General features: G+C 40.4%; 1 long non-coding RNA gene across 1 annotated transcript in view; it reads left to right on the forward strand.

Moving 5' to 3' along the window:
- LOC145723424 (uncharacterized) overlaps window positions 1–23,730 on the forward strand; it is a 58,351-nt gene extending 34,621 nt beyond the window's left edge. Inside the window, exon 3 of the long non-coding RNA XR_014148453.1 lies at window positions 22,185–23,730. This is a non-coding gene — a long non-coding RNA (uncharacterized LOC145723424). The remainder of the gene's footprint in view (window positions 1–22,184) is intronic.
- Window positions 23,731–24,150: the final 420 nt, after the last annotated feature.

Genomic DNA, 24,150 nt, shown 5'->3' on the forward strand with positions numbered 1-24,150 from the left:
CTCATTAATTGTCTACATTTTAGATACGATAAGACTTTAGTGAATGGTGTTAATTAAACTACAAAACAACTCCTCTTGCAGTGGTGTGCATTCCAAGTTAAAGCAATTAATTCACTCACTTAAACTGATCAAGATTTAATTACCATCACTCTGTGCAATTACTCCATAATTAAAGTAATTTGGTTCATTCCACTTGCTGACAGTGTCATTGAACAGCCATTCACAGAACCAAAAGAAGTGATAATTAACTTAAAGAATAGCTCAGGGCAGTTTTACACAGACAAGTTCACTGTTAGTTATTCCTAAAATACCTAGAATGAAGGAAGGTGCAGGGAGAAAATCCTGGCAGAATTTTAAAACAAAAATAATGACAAACAACACGTTAGGGTTTTTTTTTCTCTCCCCCAAATAAGGTCTCTAGCAATTTAAATGGTAGCCATTGTTATAACCTACCCATGAATTAGAGTCATGGGCAAAACAAACAGAACTAGAAAAAAATTAAGCACTTAAATATTGGTTAGGGCTAATCACTGTGGGGGGTTAGTGCTTGCTTGAGGGTTGGTAGGTATGATACCAAATATACTGGTACAAAAAGAACTCTCAGGAGTCTCCAGAGAAGAACCAAAAAGGTGGTTAAGGATTACAAAACTCAAGTCTGGAAGAAGTTTTGGGAAACACACACACACACAGAGGCCACAGACAGGAATGGTTGTCTCTTTACCTGTAGAATTGTGTTATAGAGCAGTTAACTGACTAGTTCTCCAATCACAAAAACACGGTAAGATTAGCTTAGGAATTGGGATAGAGCATTACTGGGAAGTGCTAGGACAGATTACAGGGAATGGGGCTTGTCTAAGATCACAGGTCTAGAACAGAGTGGGAGAGCTGGGGCCAGACCTCTCCTCCCTCAGAAGGCACACCCAGAGGTGGATTATATTGAACGAACAGAACCGAATTAAAGTAAATTTCTGGGAAAGGACCAGATGGAATCTAAAGTGGCCCCCTCACCAAAGGGCCAAGTGAATCAAAATACACGTGTAATAGGGGCTGTGCAAGGATTTAGTGAAAATTGAGAATTATTTCTGAGAGCCCTGCTTCTAAGGTAACTAGTCACAGAGACAAGAGCCTTCTATTACACTCTGAGGAAAACATGAGCTTTGGAGGGTGGTCCTTTAGAGTCTACCTACTGGGTATGACACATGGGGCAGCTTCTGGATCCCATGCTCTGAGCCGGGGAGAAGGAAAGGGGCACTCATCCTTCTGTTCTTTTCTCAAATTATTTTGACACAACTTTGAAACTCCCACCTTTAACCATATATCCAATGGAGCCTGTGAGAGATGCCAAGAGTGAGACTTCCTTTCGGGTGCAGTTGCCTTAGGTGGTCCACACTAGGAGCATGGCCCCAGAACTGAGCCCTCCAGGGAGGCCTCGCCCATGTCTTCACCATTGTACCCACAAGGAAATTAGTTGAACTAAACAGCTCCCTTTAAATACTGAGATCCAGAAGCAAGGAGACAACCAAGATCACAGGTATAGGTGGTGCCAGACCTAGAGCTGGATTCCCTGTCTCAAGTCTTCTCAAGACCATGTCCTTTTGCTGGACAATGGCTAATGCAAACTATGCACAAGGGACTCTCTATTAATGAAACCGTTGTGCATTTCCCCATTCATGACATGTCCATGTATATTTAGAACATTTACCTTAATGCACATCTCAGCCTTGTGTCCTAAAAAAAAATTCCTTCAGAAATCCTTTTTCTTTCCTGATCCCATTTGAAAATACTAGAAAGTGCATGGTGTTAAAATATCATTCAAAAGATAAGACATGTACCCTCTGAAGATTTTTACTCGCAAATTAGCAAGTCATCTATATATTATTAAAGGTATTTCCTGAGTATAACTAAAAAGATTACAATAAGAATCTATATAATGATAGTCTCCAAGTATAACCTCAGAGCGATTAGGATCCTAGAACTTCATAGGTAGATGTGATTGTCAGAATTCACCCAGCAACATAATTCGTATATGAGGAAATGGATGCCTAGAAGCGAGGGTGTGACTTGCCAAAGGCAGGAGGCTAATTAGTGACAGAGCTAGGACTAACACAGATTTCCTCGCCCTCATTCAGGAAGCAGTATTAGGAGGTCAGAAGATTTCTCGGCACATATACTTGAATAGAACCTACGACTTTATGAGTTTCCAGAGGAAATGTTCAGGCTTCTACACGTGAGGGGTGGTATGGTGTTAAGGGCACCGATCTGGAGCTGGACACCTGAGCTGGATCCCGGACCCTCCACTTTCTAACCTCCCTCTACCTCAGTATCACCGTGTGCAGAAAGGGTATGATAATGACAGCAACTCTTCATAGAGTTCCTGTTGGATTATGTGAGCTAACTCAAGAGAAGATTTAGAAGAGTGCCCGGCCCATTGCACTCAGTAAATACTGGCTACTGCTGTTCTCATTCCATCTTGGCAACAAGAGGCTGTCTCGGTGGCTGTGTTCTGGGACCTCCAGCTCACTCTAGCTGAGCGTGACCCCTAGCTTCTCAAGGTTCTGATACTTCTGGGTTGGAATGCACTGTAGCAAGAAATGTGCCAAACAGAAACCTCAAATCTCAATTTGCTTATTCATGAAATCATCGACCCAGATCTGCAGGCAGAGCCAAAACCCCGGACAGCTTTTTCCATCCTTACTGAAAAGCTATGGCTGTCATCTCTTCAAACTTCTTACTGCCAACCTCATTTGTACCCCGAGCTAATGAATTCTATCCATGTAACCCTGGTGGACTTCTCACCATGATTTACTTGAGTTCCATATCCTTCCCTGTTGGATACAAAAACAGAATTCTCATTTAAGTAGGCCATTTTTTTAAAAAAAAGTGTGTGTGTGTGTGCATGCACACTTGATCATCATCTATCCGAGATCTTCAACCACACACATCATGTTTAGTTTTGCTGACCTAGGACTCTAATAGCATACATTTCTTTCTTTCTTTTTTTTTTTTTTTAAGATTTTATTTATCTATTTGATAGAGTGAGAGCACATGCTGGGAGACCAAGGGAGAGGGAGAAGTAGGCTCCCCGCTGAGCAGGGAGCCCGATGCAGGGCTCGATCCCAGGACCCTGGGATCATGACCTGAGCCGAAGGCAGCCGTTTAACAGACTGAGCTGCTCAGGCGTCCCGAGCATACATTTCATCTAGACTTAAGTTAGGGGGAAATAATGGTTTCAAACTGAAAAAGATACACAGAAGCATATGGCTGTTTTTTTCTTTTTCTTTTTTAATACTAAGGAAATGGGTATACCTTAGCACGGATTATTTTATCAGAATGGGGAAGGGCAGGCAGGGAGGCTCAAAGTTTTTCTAAAAGATAGGATTCTCTCAGGTGGAGTATACTTAGAATTACATTTGTAAGGATGTATAAGTCACCACAAAGTCATATCTTCCTCTGTTGACTGACTCAATTATGTAGCCCCTTTCAGCCTGGACTGAAGTACAGATTTATATCATTAAACACGTGTCCATAGGTATACAAGCCCATCTCTTTAAGGCTTCTAAGAAGGCATTTTCAAACATGGAAACGGGAGGGGATTCCACTGAATCGATTCAATAAGCTTTCTCATGCACGAATGAGGCACATTTAGTAATAGGTGGATGTGGACATAATTCATACTCACCTTGCACATCTAATACCATTAATTTATCAAAACTAATAATATTAATTCATTCAAAAATGAGATTAAGTGCAGACACCCCTTGCAGCCATAATCCGTGACTGATGGCTCTGTGACTTGGGCCACACAGCGCCTCCAGCAGAGCAAGCCACGCACGTGTGGTCCATTGCAATGGGAAGCCGTCTAGTATCTTCTGCCTTCAGTTGAAAGCATCTGGAAAAAAAAAAAAATTGCTGGTCTCTCTGCACTCCTTGAGTGTTAATATTTTAGCAGCCAAACCAACGATTTATATTTAATGACAACGGGGCAGGGTCACACAATTATTTTTCTAAACGGCATTTAATGGAAATCAGCAGGTACAAAGAGTCCAACCAGGCTCGCAAAATGATGGTCACGGTGGCGGACTTTCTTTCTGACTATGGGCATCATTAAATGTAGCTGACCAAGAATAGCACAACCATGTTACAGGGTGTCGCTGTGAATTATGAAGGACACCCTCTCGTCTCTTCTCTTATTTCCTGCACTTGCTTCTTGGCAATATAGTAACACTGCATGCCTACTTTGCTCCAGTCTTTTCTCTACTTTTATTTATTCTATAAACATTTCCTGAGCGCCTACTATGAGTGAGGGTTCTCCTAGAGCCGGGCATTAATAGGAAATGGTAGTCTTTCCCCTGGAGGTCTTTGCCTGTTGAGAGCTACTGTGGTACATGGAACTGAGAATACAGATATACTGCAGTCAGGCAGATCCAGCGTCTAGTTCTAGCTGGAATTAAAGTAACTCACTGTGTGACCTTGGACAAATTACTTAGCCTCTCTGAGCTTCTATCTCCTCCTCTGTAAAACGGAGCTACCTACCTAAAAGCTGACAACATTGTCATGAGAATAAACTGAAAAAAATGTAAGGCAATTAGTATAAGGCATGGCAAAAGATAGCTAACGTTTTTATTATTATATAATTCACCCAGCAAAGCACCCGTGTGAGGTAGACACTCCATAAATATTCAATTCCTTCCTCCTTGCCAGTTAAGATGATAATTTCTTGGCACTGGCCTCGGGTGGTAGCGAAGTGGGAGAAATCTAGTCTGGGCACATTCTCTCCTCCGTGTCCCCCTTCCTCCCTGGCAAGCTTCGTCTTCCTACACGCCTGCATCTTTTGTTCAAAGCACCAGTTTTTTGGGAAAAAATCTGAAATTTCTCCAGGCTGAAAGATGTGGGTAAATAACTGATAAGGGTGATGAAACTCTAAGAGAAGTTTTGTCACCTGCCCATGGCTAGGGGAGCCTGCTGCTTTCATTCAGTGCCAGGCACTGGAGATACCAAGATATCGCTCCCCTCTGGTTCTCATTACCAGCAGGGTTGGTGTAAATAGCGTATTCGTGGGATATAAAAAACAAAAACAAAACAAAAAAACAAAAACAAAAAAACAAGCAACCCCTCCAAACACACAAACAAAAAAAACCTTTGGGGTCCCTTATTCTACAGCAGGCTTTAACTGAAGTGTTTTTCCCATCAGAGAGAGTTTTCTCTCTAAGATTAATTACTATGATAAATGTAAGAATTGAAAATAAGCCTGTGATAGTCCTACTACTAGTACTATTTTTACGTGCTGTGTAAGTACATAATGTAGATTTTCTCCTCTAGGAGGTAGGTAACTTATTATCTGCATTTTATAGGTAGAAAACAGGCCGGGGAAGCTAAACACCTGAGCTAATTGATAGAGCCAGGATTTGCGGCTCCTTCTCAATGAAGGCAGTGATGGTGTTCTTCACCCTGTTCTGCTCTAGGAGCCGTCCTCACAAAGCTGAGCCTTGATAAACTATAATGAAGTGAAATACAATTTTTATTTTATTATGTGTTTATAGATACACTTTCTTTACAGCTACTTCTCCTGATAAAGCAAATCACACAAATAAATCTGTTGGGGGCAGCCGATGACTCAAGGCTGTCTGTCGTGTCTAGCATGGTTGACAGAGTAGTCTGTGCTTGACTTAAGAAGGAGAACTTGTGTTCTACAAGGCAGTGTCCTGAACTGCAATGTGTGGTTTTCCTTTAAAACGTTCACTCCAATCTCTCTCTCTCTCTTTTTTTTTTTTTAAGGTAGGAATTAGGGACAAGCCAAGCCAAGTGGAGAGCAGCTTCCATAAAGATTCCATAGCATGAAGGTGCTGGGTTTTTCTGGAAATAATTTGGAGTAGGGATAAATGAGAAACGGTGGCTGAAGGTTAAAATGAAAAGGTAGGGGCACGTGGGTGGCTCAGTCGATTAAGTGTCTGACTTTGGCTCAGGTCACAATCTTGGGGTCCTGGGATCCAGCCCTGCGTCAGGCTCCCCGCTTAGCAGGGAGCCTACTTGCCTCTCTTCCTCTGCCCCTCCCCCTGCTCATGCTCACTCTCTCTCTAAATAAATAAATAAATAAAATCTTAAAAAAAAAAAACAAATGAAAAGATAGACTGGGGCCTGATTTTTAAAAGTCTTGATTATCAGGTTAAGGGATTTGGATTGTTACCTGGAAGCAGTGAAGAGAAGTTGGAGGTATTTAAGACAAAAAGTCATAAATGAACTCTGAGTTTTGGACCACCTGGGCTGCAGATTGGAGGATGGAGGGAAGGTAGAGGGCCTGGAGACAGGGAAACCCATTGGAACACAGCCTGCTGATGGCTCCCCTTAGACACACTGGAGACCTGGATGAAAGCGTGTGTGATGTGCATGAAGAAGGTATATATATTCAAAAGATGCTTTGGAAGTAGTATGTTGAGGGAAGGGGCGGCAGCCCATTGATTGCTGTATATAGATTAGGGATCATGAAGAAGGCTCAAGGATAGCTCAGGGTTTCTAGATCAGAGATTTCATCTCCGACGAAACAGGCCGGGGAAGCTAAACACCTGGACAGCTGGCTTAGTGATCTTGCCACAGGCGCGGGAAGAGCTGGGGCAGTATTCTTGCCAGGAATTTGTCATCCTTTTCAGACTAAATGAGTGTTTCGCCATGGAGTAGGCCTTTATCTTTGAAGTAAATTCATGTTATTGTCTAACGATGATTTTATCGGTCCCCTTCAGCACGAATGCTAAAGATCAGAACATGCAACAAAATAATACAGAACCAAGCATAACCAGCTACAAAGCTGAGGTAAAAGATTAGCACCATGAAATACCAAAAATATTAACAAAATAAGAAAATGTATTCCAAAGTTACAACTAAGGTTTTTCCAACAATGTAAATGTAGGAAAGCTAAGAGACAAGTCCAGATTCCTCTAGATATTTTTGAAAAATTGACTCTAAAGCTCTCTTAAAAAGTATAGACTCATGCTGTTGTTTTGCTCACCTCCTCTTCACCTCATGGGTGCAGGAGAGAGCCCTGCCCTAAGGTTCTAAGGAGAGCTGAATACACGCCACTGGACAGAACAGGAGATTGACAGCCATTTATTATTCCCATATACTCACAGCTGGGGGTAGGGAGACACCACACGCCATGCAGAGCCACATAGAGATGGCATCAGGGAGCAAAGGGAAGCAGCAGGGGCCGTGGGATGCTAGCTTTGTAGTAACAAGAGGGTTAGGTGACTTCCGGTTTCCAGAGGAGGATGTGATTGGCTTGTTTGAATAATTCCACAGGCTTGCAGAGAGGTGAAGCTCATTCGGTTGAGGACCAGGTGGAACACAGCTGGTCTGGCTGCTAGGGAAACTAGCTGGGTAGGGAGCCTTTCCCACTGGGTGGCAAGAGCAGGGGAACTCACAGTTAGAACGTGGGGGCCCCCATGAGGCCTCAGGATGTTAAGGCAGCATATGAAATGATAGGCCTTATGGTATAGCTGTCAGATATGTTAGCCACCGTCCACATGTGCCTATTGAACACCTGGAATGTGGCCCGTCTGAACTGAGATGTGCTGTAAGTGTAAAATACACCACAGATTGTAAGGATCTCATACAAAGAAAGAATGTAAAAATATCTCATTAATTTTTGTTATTGAGCGTATGTTGGAATGATGGTATTTTGGATATATTTGGGGGTTAAGTAAAATATACTACTGAAATTCATTTTACCTGGGTCTTTTTACTTTTATTTCAATGTGACTACTAAAAAACTTAAAATTACATATATGTTTCATGTTAGTGGTTCACATTATGCTTCTGTTGGAGAGCGCTGGCATAGAGCTTCCTCTAGACAACTGAGAAACTTGAAATACCTAGGAGTAGTTGACTGAAATCTCTGTGGTACAGAAAACTCCTACTTAACAGACCATGAGATTCATTTTGGCCATTTTTTCTGGTTATCACTCTTCAAATGGACCTCCTAGCAAACAGGTATTTTTTGTTTTATTTGGTTTGGCCCTAACAAAATCTCAGCCACCATTGACTAGCATTCTAAATTTGCTTAACTGATGTGTTGAGCCAAATTGTAGCAAAGCAATGGAAGGGCCTGGGAGAGCACTGAAGACCAGGGTCTTGATGCTGGGATGTACATCATAGAGGATGCTCTAAATCGTACCCCAGGATTTATTTTTAAGCCTCGTGTATTGATTGTGCTGGACTAATAGATCAACAGACTTCAAGTAAAACTAATTTATACAGCCTTCAAAAAAGAGCAACAACTGATCATTTTGGCCACAAAATTGAAACCAGGAAGCCAAATGCATATCCCACTAAGTAAGTCAGAATTAGGGCAATTTCACATACTCAGGAAATAAAAAAAGAAGTGCTATCTTTGGAGGCAAAAACCTGTGGTGCCCAAAGAATGTTTTTCTGGTTTTTCATTGAAATGAGCTATTAAATGCTAATTTTGCAGTTTGCTGGTGTGATTGCTGCTCAGGAATGAAATGCAGCCAAGGGATTTGGTTTCACTATAAAGAAATCAACAGTTTGCTCTCCAAGTGTTAAAAATAGCTAGTATGCATTAGCAATAAGCCAGAAAAAACTTCTAAACTAAGGACAGAGGGACACAGTCTTTGGATATTGGCTATTTATTGGCCATTCTACTAAGTAAGGTAAGGGTCCTTATAAAGCTGATTTCAGTCAGCTGGTTCCACCCCAAAATGACCTCAGCACCTTGCCCAGAAGATAGTCCTCATCTCAGGGAAAGCTTGACTCTGCTCCTTCAAGTTTTGCCAAAGAAAAAGAAATAACTTTAATCTTATTAATAAATAATAATAATGATGGCATCCAGTTATTACTGTGAGCCAGGCATTACACTAGGAATTATATAGCTATTAACTAGGCTTTACAGCAAATCTTGACAGTTGGTGAAGGTTCCACCCCCTTTTTGCAGATAAGGAAATGAAGCCCAGAGACAGTTTATCATTCAGAGGTGCGTTGGCTGGAAATAGTAGAGTATCTGACAGCTGGTGGCTTAAGCAAGTTGGATTCATTTGGCTCATGAAACAAGATGTCATGGGGAGGCAGTCTAAGCACTGCATTGGCTCACTATTCCCAGGGACCCAGGCTCTTTGTCTTTCCACTCTGCCATTCAGTGTGTTGACTTTTGTCCTTGGATTCATCATTGCCATGTGGCTGCTGGAACTCTAGCAGGAAGAAGGGAGAAGGCCAGGGAGGCAAAGGACCCTGCCAGCTGAGGCTGCCTTTCCTAATTAAAAGTTTCCCCAGAATTCATACCCATATCCCGTCATCTCATGGCCAGAACGTGTTTCATGGCTACTCTGTCTGCACGGAAGTCCAGGAAGCTGCATTTTTTATCGGAACAAAGATCCTGAGGTGGGATTCTTTTAGCAAGAATAAGGGAGAATAATTAGGCAAGTAACTATATTGTCTATCACTTCGAGATTGGATTCTAGGGTGACCCAGTTTCAAAACCCTTGCCACTTCGTTAAGTGGTGTGTGTGTGTTTAAAGTTTCAGAGAGCATTTACATGAAAAGATGTTCCCAACAGCCCGATATAGAAAACAACCCCAAACTACTCTTGTCTCTTCTATCTAAGCCTTTCCTAATAGCCCCAAAGACCTGCCTCAAATCCTTTGCATTTAAGTAATAAGCTTTGGGGACTAAGCTTCACATTTTTGCTAAAATGTTTTCTCCTTAGGAGACATGGGATGCTAAGTAGACGAAATGAGGAATATTTTAGTAATTGGGAAACAAATGAGTGATTTACGCGAGCCTGTATATACACACATGTAGACGTAAAACCTATGGAGGAAAGATTTTTCAGATGGCAGCTGCTGAAATAGACCCTGGATGGCAGAGCTCCCCACGGAATGGGCGAAGCCATTGTAAATATGACTTTCTTCTGGAATAGTGACCCGTCCATCATAGGGAAACCCTTAGGGACGAGTCAGACTTTTTGAGGCAGTCCCACTTTCAAATAATCTCTTCCGTTGCAGATCACACATGTGATGGCGTGTCCTGATCTGTCATGTGTGAACTATGGCCCCTTAGCCGTGAGCTACTGATGATTATTGGGCTTGTTTTCTATTAAATGGCCTGAACTGCTGTAGTTCAGTGTCTGGGAAGGATTCAAACTTTAGCCATTCCCTCTTCTCTGTTCCTTTCTGTTGCTTTTCTTTGTAATAAGTTTCCAGGGGTCCAACTCACATTTTTAGGTTCAGACTACAGAGCTTGGCGTGCTCATGGGGCCAGTTTTTTTTAAATTGGCAACCTTCTTGGAGTTGCTAATGATTCCCAAACAAACACAGGAGATCCATTTTATCTGAAATCAGTGCATATGGTTAATGATATGCTAATCAAGTGGATGTCATTACAGCGTTTTCCTCAAATAAAATGAGCAAAAAAAAAAAAAATCATTTAACTTTAAATGTTAACCCCTGCAGAAATGTTTGAATTTTATCATACAAATAGCATATTTTTGATTCAATTCTATGGGCTGCTTGGCTGTTAACTAGGAATATCACAGCCATTAGTAGAATATAATTATTATACTAATTCAGGCGCACTGGTCAACTATATTCAATTTTGATATTTGCTTTTGATTTCCTCCAAACTGTAATATTTTATACAGAAAAGTACCCACATTGTCTTCATACTGGGCATGGGAATGCCATTTTACTTATTTTATAATAAACTAATAAAATTTTATTCCACAGTTTGGGGGTTGGTTTTCTTTTTTTTTTTTTCCCTTCCCCCCTTTCTTTTGATGGAGGCTTTCTTTCAAATTTTAATTTGAAAATTGCAATGGGCAAGACTACTTAAGGGCAGTTGCTCTGTGTTTTGCCTTATCTTCTGGCCTGTCAGCCCAAATTTTCAGTCCAACAAATAGCAGCAGGTTCGGGTGTTTCTTTCAGTTGGCATCTGGCTGATGGTTTCTGGAGACTATCTTTCTATAGTCAGGACCACACTGTCTCAACACACCCTCGTCCATAATCCGAGGGTGGGCTCAAATTCGACTAGACTGTGTGAAATGTTTTCATTTCCTATTGACTGGTTGTGTCCTTTCCTTGTGTTAATCCCTTGTTAATGGACACTTTCTTTGAGCCAGCTGAGATCGGAGTTGTGTTGTCTTTGTGATTCTAGCAGATTTTATTACTTGGATATCTTTGTTTTCATTATTTTGAGATTTTGGGATTTTGTCTGTTTCATTGATATTGATTCTCTCAGTTAGAGATGGCCCGGCCTCCCACTGCTTCTGTTTGTGTTTGATCTACAAGCAGTGGGAGGGAATCCTCAGGCTGCAAATGTTTTGGTTCTGTGCTTCAACTGGGAAAGGCATGGTAAGAGCCATTAGCAGCTTTCTCAACTGAAACCGGATGAATGTGGCTTTAAACCTAGGTGGGGGACTTGTATTTTGTCATTTCAACGACCTCAGGTTATTGCTCTGGGGCACTCATTTAGGGGGCAATGTGGAATTTTGAAGAACCCTGGCAATCGCTTTCTGAGAAATCCAAAGAGGAATACAGGTCGTTTCTTTGGTTATTAGCTCTGCCTCTTTCTAGCTGTGTGACTTTGGGCAATTCATTTTACCTTTCTGAGTTTTACTTTTAAAATGAAGATAGTGGGGCCCCTGGGTGGTTCAGTCGATTGAGTGCCCAACTCTTGGTTTTGGTTCAGGTCTTGGTCTCAGGGTTATGAGACTGAGCCCGGCGTTGGGCTCTGCACTCATCGCAGAGTCTGCTTAAAACTCTCTCTCCCTCTGCCCCTCCCCCCCTAAAACAAATAAATAAATCTTTAAAAAAATTAAAATAGAATGAAGCTACGAGTCCTGGTGATCTTTAAGTTCTCTATCCCCTTGATGAATAGATGGAAAAGAAATAACATTTCCTGAACTGTTACTGTATGCTCAGGGCTTAAATATTTTATTCAAATGGCATAGAGTTATTTCACTTAGCAACAACCCTGTGGGTAAGTATTATTATTCCATTTTGTGGGTGAACTGAGTTAAAATATAGGTACATGTTCTATCATCTATGTTGAGATACAGTTTGGTATCTAACTGCTTAGTATGGGAAAATGTCTTCTCTTCCCATGAGGATTATAAGTTCCTGGAGGGGTGAGACCACACCTGCCAAACACCTACTCCAGGGCTTGGTTTAAAGTGCCTGTTAAATTCAGTTACTTAATAGTTTATGATATGTGAGGATAAGACACCCCTTTGGCAGCCGCCCAAGTACATAGGTCATGACATTGAAAATGCACTAGCTGTGTGGTTGCATCCAGGTACTGGGCTGACTTCAGATGGCGGTTAGTTACAAGCTCTCTGATGCCCCTCCACCTGGGAATTTAGCTCTGTCTTGTCATTGGACTACTTGCCAAAAAGATGCTTCTTTCCACTCAAGATTCCTTCTTAGGTAACCTATGCTTCACTTATGTATCTGTAAAGAAAGTTTAAGAATTAACTAAAAAAAAAGGACTAAAATTTTAAAAATGCTTAAGTATCAGCATCAGTAAGGATTTAAAAAAAAAAACAACTGAGACATGTTGGCAAAAATATTTTATAACTGCACAATTTAAAAAATCTAATCTAAATTGGCTAGAGGTTTTACAATAGCTGTAATAAAAATGCTGTCTCAGAAGAAAGCAAGGCTTTTGAGCTTCCCCCTTCACTACCAAATGGCAGTCTGGGCTGGACGCCCCTGTCTTTGCAGACAGAGGACCTGGACGAGAGGTTTTTTACAGGGAGGCAGGTACAAGAGTGAGACAAGAGGACTTCATAACTTGGATCTCATTCAAACTGATATTCTTTACAATGTTGTTCAATATGTAGAAACGCCTAAGGCTTAAGGTGGGAAGGTTTGGTAACACCAGCTGCTGATGTCAACAGTTCAGCTCTGGTCCCAAATTTCTCTTTCTTTTCTTTTTTTCTTCTGGCCCCAAAGTTCTAATGCCCAACCAGCAAAAACAAAACTATCGTTAACTGAGCTCATTCTTCTTAGAAGACAGTTTGGTAACCATGGATTGCCTCTCAGAGCATGCCTTTTGGGGTTTTAATCTTTATACTATCAGAGAATTCCTTCCAACCTGTTGCAATTCTCTCCCTGAAAAGTGTCCTAGTAAGTATAGTTTTCTCCATCTCCTTCCATTTCTGGAGACAAATTAGCAGGGTCTTGAGCATGTGTTTTGTTGAGCCACCTATAATTCGGCTCAAGGCCAGGGCAATATGGTTTGATGCCCCCCTACCCCCAACTACCCTTGTACGGACTGACTTGGCTGGATGCTTGAAGACTCTACCATTAGAATTTCTCAAATGATGATGTTGCTGGAGCAGTTGTTCTCAACTCTAATGCACATCGGAATCCCTTGAGAAGCTTCTAGAAATCCCCAAAACTCATGATGTACTCCAGAGCACTACCTCAGAATCTCTGGGTATGAGACCAGGCAGTTCTTTTTAAAGCTCCCCAGGTGATTCCAAGATGAGGTCAAAAACCATGGCTTTGGAAGGGCCATGTTTACTAGTCTGTCATCTGGAATTTGCAATATATTCATTTGGATATATTCACCTGGAACTTGTGATATATTCATCTATTGCCTGTTAAAAATTTTGGCTGATTTATCTGTTGGTCTGGGGAGGTCTGAAGAAATAAATTTTTCCCTTTTTTAAAAGAGCAGGGGGGAGCATGAGGAAGCAGGGTGTAGCTAACCACAGCAAACCTTGAACCTGTAGCCAGGGGGGCTCTATGCTCTCAGGAGCCACAGAGGTGAAGGGGTGGCTAACCCTGCCCTGGAGAAGCCTTTGGGGAAAAGCTCTGTGGTGGAGAACAAGAGCAGGGGAAGGAGATGGGGACAAGCAGCAGAAGAAGTCTCTGAGTCAAGGGTTCCACTTAGTCTGCATTGGAGAGAAGACTCACAATGGCCCTCGTACCCCTGTCCCTCCCCCACCAGAGGACCTCAGTCCTCTTTTTAATGGAAGCAGCTGCCCATTGTCCTACAGAGGGCCTTTCCATTCCTCTGCCCTGCCCTGTTTATACCACATTCCCCTCCTAGAGACCCACCTTGTCTTTCATGTCCAGAAAGTTTATTGAGTATAAACAATACGCTAGGCTCTCTACAAGGCCCTATGGCAGTGGTTCTCCTACTCTAACACGCATCAGAATTAACCAGGGAATATGTTTTAACAGTGTTTTTCTACCTCAGCCCTTTTTCTTATTACAAATGAAGATTTCCAGCTCTCATCCCAGTGCATTTGATTCCGTAGAGCTGGGTGGGGGGTGGAAATCTGCATTTAAAAAAATATTTTAATGGAGGTATAATTGACATACAACATTATATTAGTTTCAATGTACATGATTCAATATTTATACACACTATGGAACAATCACCACAATAAGTCTAGTTACCGTCTGTCACCATACAAAGTTACAAAAAAATTTTTTTCTTGTGATAAGAATTTTTAAGATTTACTCTCTTAGCAACTTTCAAATATGCAATACAATATTATTAACTATAGTCACCATGATGTACATTACCTCCTCAAGACTTACTTATTTCATAACTGGAAGTTTGTACCTGTAGATCCCCTTCTCCCATTTCACTTATCTTCACCCCCCTTCCCTCTGACCACCACCAATCTGTTCTCTGTATCAATGAATTTAGTTTAGCTTTGTTTGTTCATTTGTTTCATTTTTTAGATTCTGCGTATCAGTGAAATCATATGGCATTCGTCTTTCTCTGTCTGATGTATTTCACTTAGCGTAATACCCTCAAGGTCCATCTATATTGTCACAAATAAGATTTATTTTTTTTAATTTTTAAATTTATTTATTTTATTTGTTTATTTATTTATTTATTTGTTTGATAGCGAGAGCACAAGCCAGGGGGAGCGGCAGAGGGAGAGGGAGAAGCAGGCTTCCCACCAAGCAGGGAGCCCGATGCAGGACTCAATCCCAGGACCCCAGGATCATGACCCGAGCTGAAAGCAGACACTTAACTGAGTCACCCAGATGTCCCAGATTTCGTTCTTTTTTAAGACTGAGTAGTATTTCTGTGTGTGTATGTATGCCACATTTTCTTTATCCACTCATCCATCAGTGGACCCTTAGGTTGTTTCCATATCCTGGCTATTGTAAATAATGTTGCAGTGAACATAACCGTGCATATATCTTTTTGGATTAATGTTTTTTTCTTCAGATAAATACCCAGAAGTGGAATTGGACCATTTGGTAGTTCTAATTTTTTAAGAAAACCCCATACTGTTTCCCATGATGGCTGCACCAGTTTACATTCCCAGCAACTGTGCATGAGGGTTCCCTTTTCATCACATCCTCACCAACACTTGTTATTTCTTGTCTTTTTGATAATAGCCATTCTGACAGGTGGGAGATGATATCTCATTGTGGTTTTGATTTATTTGTATTTTCCTGATGATGAGTGATGTTGAGTATCTTTTCATGTGCCTATTGGCCATCTGTATGTCTTCTTTGAAAAATATGTCTATTCAGATCCTCTGCCCATTTTTAAATCAAATTGTTTGGTTTTTGCTGTTGAGTTGTATAAGCTCTTTGTGTATTTTTTATATTAACCCCTTATCAGATATATTATTTGAAATATTTTCTCCCATTCATTAAGTTGCCTTTTCATTTTGTTGATAGTTTCCTCCTTTGCTGTTCAGAAGCTTTTGAGTTTGATGTAATCCCACTCATTTATTTTTGCTTTTGTTTTCATTGGTTCTGGAGTCAGATTTTAAAAATCATCACCAAGACTGATGTCAAGGAGCTTAACACCTATGATTTCCTCTAGGAGTTTTATGGTGTCCAGTCTTACCTTCAAGTTTTTAATCCAGATTGAGTTCATTTTTATGCATGATGTAGGATAGTAGTTCAGTTTCATTTTTTTACATGTGGCTGTTCAGTTCATTTATTTTTATTTTTTTATTTTTAAAGATTTTATTTATTTATTTGACAGAGAGAGACACAGCGAGGGAGGGAACACAAGCAGGGGGAGTGGGAGAGGGAGAAGCAGGCTTCCCGCCGAGCAGGGAGCCCGATGTGGGGCTCGATCCCAGGACACTGGGATCATGACCTGAGCCGAAGGCAGACGCTTAATGACTGAGCCACCCAGGCGCCCCATGTTCAGTTCATTTATTGAGGAGACCATCCTTTCCCCATTGTATATTCTTGCCTCCTTTGTTGTAAATTAATTGATCATATATGCATGGGTTTATTTCTGGGGTCTCTATTCTGTTTCATTGATCAATGTGTCTGTTTTTATGCCATGGAAGAAGGTGAGTTCAGGATCTTCCTTTGCTGCCATCTTGGACCACTGGTTGAAATCTGCATTTTTAAATACACTTTTTATATGATTCTGATGCAGGTGGTCTGAGAACCCCAACTCGAGATGCAGTTTCAGAGGATATAGAGAGTGGAGTCCCATGTAGTTCTTAACCACAAGGAGAAAGTCAACAGCCTGTTGTAACAAAGCTGCGGGAGCTAGACTGTAGAACTAAAGCATAGGGAGCGCAGCCTGGGAGCAGTAGGTACTGATCCAGTCTGTGGTCCACTCACCAAGCTTGAACAAGCTCTGTCCTTTTACCTAGAAAGAGGCCATATGGACTAGCCACACCCTTGCCAGAAGGTAAACCCAATACCAGGGTAAGATTCAGAGGGCATGACCTATTCCCCAAACTAGTCACATTCTGGGCATTTTGGTGCTTGATTTCTTCTACCTCATCCCTTCTTGTCTATCTGGAGAATCCTATCAATTCTTTAATATTCAATTAAATATGTCACCTTCTGGATGGAATCTTTCCTGATCCCTCCAAAGCCCAGTTGGTGCATCCCATGGGCTCTCATGGCCTCTTGTGCCTTCCTCTGCAGTGCCTGTCAAATTCAGTTGACTCCCTCACCAGGGACTGGCACATGAAAGGTGCTCAATAAATTTTTGTTGGTAGAGTCTCAAGGGCAGGAACAGGTGACCACTGGCCCCCTTCACACAGACAGGAGCATCCTGAGCAGTAGGGATGGGATGAGAAGATGTTCCTCCTCCCCCAGCATATTTCCCCCACATTCCAAGAATGGTGAGGAATAATGGGATATGAACATACCACTGTGAGGACCACCACAGCATGCAAGCTGAAGGATGCAGTTCCTCCACAGCTCACAGTCCCAAAGACAGCTGGGGCCAAGACAGAGCTACCCAACAACCAAAGAATGCATGTGTTAACAGGTAGAGATAGCTAACACATAGTACTTCCTGTGTGCCAGGCCCTACTCAAAGCACTTACGTAAGTAACTCACGCGCTGCCTTATTTTACAGATGAGGAAACCAAGGCACATGGTGCTTTGTTGACATACCCAAGGACCTATAACTTGAAGTGGCAGGACTACAATTCAAACTTAGGTGGTCTGTCTCCTAAGTCCATGTTCTTAACCACTGTTCTCGAGCAATTCTCCATAAATATTGGAAGAGTGTTCCTTTTATGGTAGAAGCGGCAGAGAAGGTCATCATTTGTGCAGGACTCAATGTTTTAATTTTATTAGGTTTTTGTATCACTGAAAATCATTTAATCCCATTTGCCAATCCATTTGCAGCAATGACTCATCATCATCTTCAGGTCTTTAATGCCATCCGCAAATCTATATTAATTCACTAAGTTGAGACTTTTAGAATTCAACCATTTTTGCTTACCTCTTCAGCTGCTACATGAGAAAGCAAATTGACCATGCAGAATCCTTTCCACTACTTCGTATGATTTTATAGAATAAATTATTTTAGTTATTTAAGCTTAAATAATTTTCAATGATAATTGCCTAATGCTCTCCACCATGCTTGCTTTTTTTACTCCTTTCATTGCTTCAAGGTACTCGTTGAAGAGGATTTAAAATTACTGCTTAGAATGCTCTTTCCCTCAGCCAAGAGTAAAGGGCACTATACATCCAATAGCCTGTTAACTCACCTTTTCCATTTAACTTTTCAGAAAAGTTACCCCATGCTTAATATTTGCAAGCAGTGGAATAAAGAAAAAAGCTTAGATATTGATGGTTTTCAGGAATCAATGAAGTGAGCTCAGGGGGATCTGGCAGGGGCACAAGGCAGCGGAAAAAAAAACCCTTAGGAAAGGCAGAAGGGAGGTGCTCTCCCCAAAGTACTCTTGGCTGGCAGTGGCATAGGGACAGAGGCATTGGAGGATGCCTGGATGGGAAGCCTGGTGCCAGAGCCTGCAGCAGACAGATGTCTCTTGCTGCCCAAAGCACGGGGCATTCTGCTATATCAGCAACCCAAGAACCAGAGATTTAGAGATCGAGATTTTGGATTTGTTGGGAATTGTACACCAACTTTGATGAATCTCTTTTGTGAGGATTTAAGGAAGAAAAAAAATGAAGGGGAAGGAAGAAATGAAAGAAGGAGAGGAGACTACCCCCCAAAAGAGACACCTATATAAACTTCGGAGATGGCAAAAAGAAATGGCAACCCTCCTAAATTCCACATTTTATCTATAGTGACTTTCTTTCAAAACTTTTCAACAAATAGATATAATTTGTATTATTTTGTCTTCTTTTTTAGTGTTGAAAGGTAAGAGATAACTGATTCTTGGCCTAGAAATTTTCTGGGGATAGAGCAAGAGAAGGGAAAGTTTGGGATCACAATAAGATAAAACTTGCCAAAGTGTTCTCAGCTCACCTCCTTGAAATAGACAAAACATTTCACGTCTGGTGGGGGTGCGATAGTGGTTAAGGGTGGCATTTAGTACTCTATGAGCAAAGAAACTTAGACTGCACCCCTCCAAGAATCCACCCACCCTTTATCAGTATTCTCATAGTATCAGCAAGGAAATTTTGAAGCACAAAAGTTGCTTTCTCTAAAATTGTCTTCACAGATTATGATGCTCCTTTGAGGGCAAGAATGTGACTTAATTCCAATTTTCATTTTCTTTTCATCCTTCTTATTTTTTTAAAAAAATTTTAAAACAACTTGAGAAGTTTTAGGTTTACAACAAAATTGAGAGGAAGGTAGAGAGATTGCCCCTATATTTCCTGCCCCCCCCACATCACAGCCCCCATTATCACTGACCAGAATGGTACATTTTTTTCCAAGAATGAACTTACACTGACACACTATAATCATCCAAAGTCCATAGCTTACCTTAGGGTTCAGTCTTGATATCATAAATTCTATGGGTTTGGACAAGTATAAAATGACATATATTCATCATTATAATATCATACAGAGTATTTTCACTGTCCTAAAAATCCTCTGTGCTCTGCCTATTCATCTTTGCCTACCCCTGGCAACCACTGATCTTTTTCTTGTCTTCCTAGTTTTGCCTTTTCCAGAATATCATACAGTTGAAATTATATAGTATGTAGCCTTTTCAGATTAGCTTTTTTCACTGAACAATATGCACTTAAGGTTTCTGCCTGTCTTTTTCATGGCTTGGTAGCTCATTTCTCCTTAGTGCCCAGTGATAGTCCATTGTTTGGATGGAGCACGGTTTATTTATCCATGCACTTACTGAAAGACATCTTCGTTGCTTCCAAGTTTTAGCAATTATGAATAAAGCTGCTATAAACATCTGCGTGCAGTTTTTGTGTGGACATAAGTTTTCAGCTCCTTCAGGTAAATACTAAGGAACATGATTGCTGGACCATATGGTAAGAGTACATTTAGTTTTGTAAGAAAACACCAAACTCTTCCAAAGTGGCTGTGCCCTTTTGCATTCCCACTAACAGTATGAGAGTTTCTGTTGATCCATAGCGTCACCAACATTTGGTGTCAGTGTCCTTGATTTTGGCTTTTCTAAGACATGTGTAGAGGTATCTTATTGTTTTAATTTGCATTTCCCTGATGATATAGAATGTGGAGCATTTTTTATGCGCTTATTTGCCATCGCATATCTTCTTTGGTGAGGTGTCTGTTAAGATCTGTGGGCCATTTTTTAATTGGGTGGTTTGTTTTCTTATTGTTGAGTTTTAGAAGTTCTTTGTATATTTTGAATAATGGTCCTTTCATCAGATGGGTCTTTTGCAAATGTTTTCTCCCAGTCTGTGGTTTGTCTTCTCATTCTCTTGATACTGTCTTTCTTGGGAGCAAAACTTTTAATTTCAGTAAAAGTTCAGCTTATTAAGTATTTCTTTCATGGAATATGTCTTTGCTATTTTATCTAAAAAGGCATGATCATACCCAAGGTCATCTAGGTTTTCTCCTATGTTATCTTCTAGAAGTTTTATACTTTTACACTTTACATTTAGGTTGGTGATCCTTTTTTTTTTTTTTTTTGGTGATCCATTTTGAGTTAGTTTTTTGAAGGGTATAAGGTCTGTGTCTCGATTCATTTTTTTGCATGTGGATGTCTAGTTGTTCTTGCACCATTTATTGAAGAGACTATCCTTACTCCATTGTGTTGCCTTTGCTACTTTGTCAAAGATCAGATGACTACATTTATGTGGCTCTATTTCTAGACTCTCAATTCTGTCTCATTGATTTATTTCATTGTCTTGATTACAGTGTAAGAAGAAAAGTAGCTTTATTGGTAAATATTCAAATTGGGTAGCATTAGCCCTCCAACTTTGTTCTTCTCTTTCAATATTATGTTAGCTATTCTGGGTCTTTTGCCTCTTTGTATAAACTTTAGCATTAGTTTGTCCATAAATATCCATAAAATATCCATAAAATAAGTTTCTGGGATTTGGGTTGGGATTGCATTGAAACTATAGATCAAGTTGGTAATAACCGATATCTTGACAATATTGAGTCTTATTTGAATATGGAATAGCTCTCCATTTATTTAGTTCTTTGGTTTCGCTCATCAAAGTTTTGTAGTTTCCTTCATATAAACCTTGTACATATTTTGTTAGATTCATACCTAAGTATTTCATTTTGAGGGATGCTAATGTGAATGATATTGTTTTAATTTTTCAAATTTTATTGTTTTTTATTTTTTTAATTTTTAAAAAATATTTTATTTATTCACTTGAGAGAGGGAGTGAGAGAGCGAGAGAGAGAGTGCACAATCTGGGGGGCGGGGAGGAGCAGAGGAAGAGGGAGAAGCAGACTCCCCGCTGAACAGGGAGTCCAACATGGGGCTCAATCCCAGGACCTTGGGATCATGACCCGAGCCAAAGGCAGACGCTCAACCAACTGAGCCACCCAGTGCCCCAAAGATGTTGTTTTTAAATATAAGATACATCTCTATATTTAAAGTGGGTTTCTTGTGGACAACATATATATAGTTGGATCATGTGTTTTTATCCACTCTGACAAACTGTGTCTTTTAATTGGTATATTTAGACCTCTGACATTCAAAGTGGTTATTGATACAGTTGGATTAATATCTGTTATAGTCATTACTGTTTTCTATTGCCCTTTGTTTCTATTAGTTGTTATTATTTCTGTGTTTCACTCTTTTTCTGTCTTTTATTTTAATTGAACATTTTATATTCCATTTTCTCATTTCTCAAAATATCAGTTATATTTCTTTTTTCACTTTTTTTAGTAGTTGTTCTATCTTATTTAGTAACAAAATTCTTTTTTTTTTTTAGAGAGGGAGGGGGAAGGGACAAAGGGAGAGGGAGAGAATCTTAAGTAGGTTCTACACCCAACACATAGCTCAACACAGGGCTCAATCTCACTAGGTACTCTGACCTGAGCTGAAATGAAGAGTTGGACACTTAACCAACTGAGCCACGCAGGTAACAGAAAATTCTAGTTTTTAGTTACACACATTGCCATCTAGTCAAAAGAATATGCTCCTCAATCTTTCTTGTAGCTGGATGTGGCAAATGATTGAAATATGGCCAATGACATGTAAAAAGAAATGTTATGTGTAATTTGGGAGAAGTGTCCTCAAAGGGAGGAGGTATGCTCTTCTTTGATTCTTCCTTCTGCTTGAATGTGGACATGATGACTGGAACCTGAGCAGCCATGCTGAAACATGAGATGGCACATGAATGATGGCAGAGCATCAAGCTAGAGAGTGCCTAGTCCTTAATAACCATGGAGCTGCTATGCTAGCCCTGGATTGCCTTCCTTTGACTTTTTTCATGTGAGAAAGAAAAACACCTCTATCTTATTTATCTTGTTTGGTTTTTTTGCTTATTTGGGAAGGTTTTGTTTTTGGCCATGCTCATTAGGTTTCTGTTATCAAGTGATACAATTTTTCTTTTTTTTTTTTTCAGCTGGGGAAAGCTGGGACAGATTTTCTCAGAGACCTAGAACTCAGAAACTTGTTGATATACCGAGGTATATCTAATAGCCCCCTTTTGCACAAAATCTATGAAACAATGACAACAACAAGAACAACAACAACAACAAAAAATACAACTGAATTTGGTGACTAAAGAAATTTAAAAAAAAAGGCTAAATAAAAGATGTTTTCTGAAGGGGTAAATGATTTGCCAGTTTTAAATTCTCCCTCTTCCTATCAGTAGTTCTTCAAAAGAGTAACCCATTCTAATGTCCTGATGCTTAATAATAAAAATGGCAAACATCAAACTGACCTTCTGGTTCTTAGCAATAGCTGGTGCTAGGATTAATTCTATTATTTCAATCTTTTTTTTGTTTTTAATCAATGCAACTCAACTGCCATTTCTTCTTGCACTAAGTGAACTGAAGCCCTCAGCTGGTGCACATCACACTTTTCGATGCGTGAAAAACTGATATTCACAACATGAATCACCATTCCTTTCTCTCCTAAAACCACACACGTGACTCCGTATCTACATTTGGACTGTCAGGAACATGCCAGCTCAGTGTTAGGAAAACAATCCAACACCATCTCTCAGACACAAGGTGTCATTCTTCAAAACATTCTTAAAATGAAGTTCACGTTTTCTTTAAGCAGATGGATGATTGAAGTATAAGTTAGCTAGCCCCTAAGAATGGGCTTTTCAAAAGAAATCCAACACAATTGTCAATGTTGTTGGTATTTCTTTAGGGAGAAGATTAGCGAATAGGATATTATTCTGCAGTGGAGAGTCCTGGGGTAGGTCAGCAAGATCATGGCACCTCATTTACTCCTCTGGAAGGCAAAGGTATTTCATTCGGATCGTGAGTAGGTGGTTCTAGGGTTGAAACAAGAAGGGTGCTTTGGAGGATACATGCCATTTTATGAGAATAAAAGTACACTTGGGCTTGGTTTTGGCAAAGAGTTACAAAAATCACTAGCAGTTGGAAGGTCTGGTTTTTAATTTATGCTCATCTCTCTTTTTCTAGATCAGTCATGGTAAACATGAGGCACTTTTTTCTTTCTGTTTCCCTTTCACGCCCCTGGAAAACATTGTTGATTCTTTATACTCTTGCTTCCTGAGTCCAGAGGTGACTTCAGAATATTTTTTGACACAGCACCTAAGCAGCTACTACCAATCTGTTGGCTTTGTCCTAACAATGACTACTGGTTCCTACCCTGGATGCTTGAAAGTTCAGTGAACGTTATTTTATCCAATGCAGTTGGTTGGGAGCCAAGGCCTTACTGTTGCCTCTGAGTCTGCTGGTTTCTAGTAATGTAGGCCTAGAACACACCCAGGGGGCCTCCTCCATGGGTTCTAGTTTGGGTTTCTTTCAAGTGAAATGGAAATATTAAAGGCATCTGTAAAGCAACCTATGTTCCGAATCCTTTTCTATTTTTATAAACCTTACTTCGTTCACACCTAGTACATCTGCAATATTTTTTTAAGATTCACCTTTATCGGGTTTTGCTAAGGCGTTCAACTTGGTTTTCATAGAAACAACAACTGTCCTCTTTGTGAGCTCATATTTCATCAGCTTACATAATGTTTAATTAAGTTGCATAATTAAAAATAACCTGGTGTGAACAGGTGTGGGAACAATCCTAACTGATTCTCAGGAGGAGTACAACAAACCAGTGGGAGCAGAAGGCACACACGTAGCTATAGGAGCTGAGCTTTCAGCTTTTCCTGAGCCTTGGTCAGTATATCTACAGATGCAGCAGAATAGTGTCTGCTAACCCCCATCAGTTAAACAGAGGTCAGTTAGAGACCTCATTGTCAAACACATGCCCCTAACTCTCATTATAGATAACTATGGCATGTTTTCCTTTTTTTAATGCATGTTTTCTTTAAAAAGAGAAACTAATTAGCTCTGAATGTCCTCATTACTTTTTGGGAGGTATAATAATTTTTAATG

This window comes from Leptonychotes weddellii, chromosome 9 (genome assembly GCF_054177405.1).
Source record: "Leptonychotes weddellii isolate Sample4059 chromosome 9, ASM5417740v2, whole genome shotgun sequence".
NCBI lineage: Eukaryota > Metazoa > Chordata > Mammalia > Carnivora > Phocidae > Leptonychotes > Leptonychotes weddellii.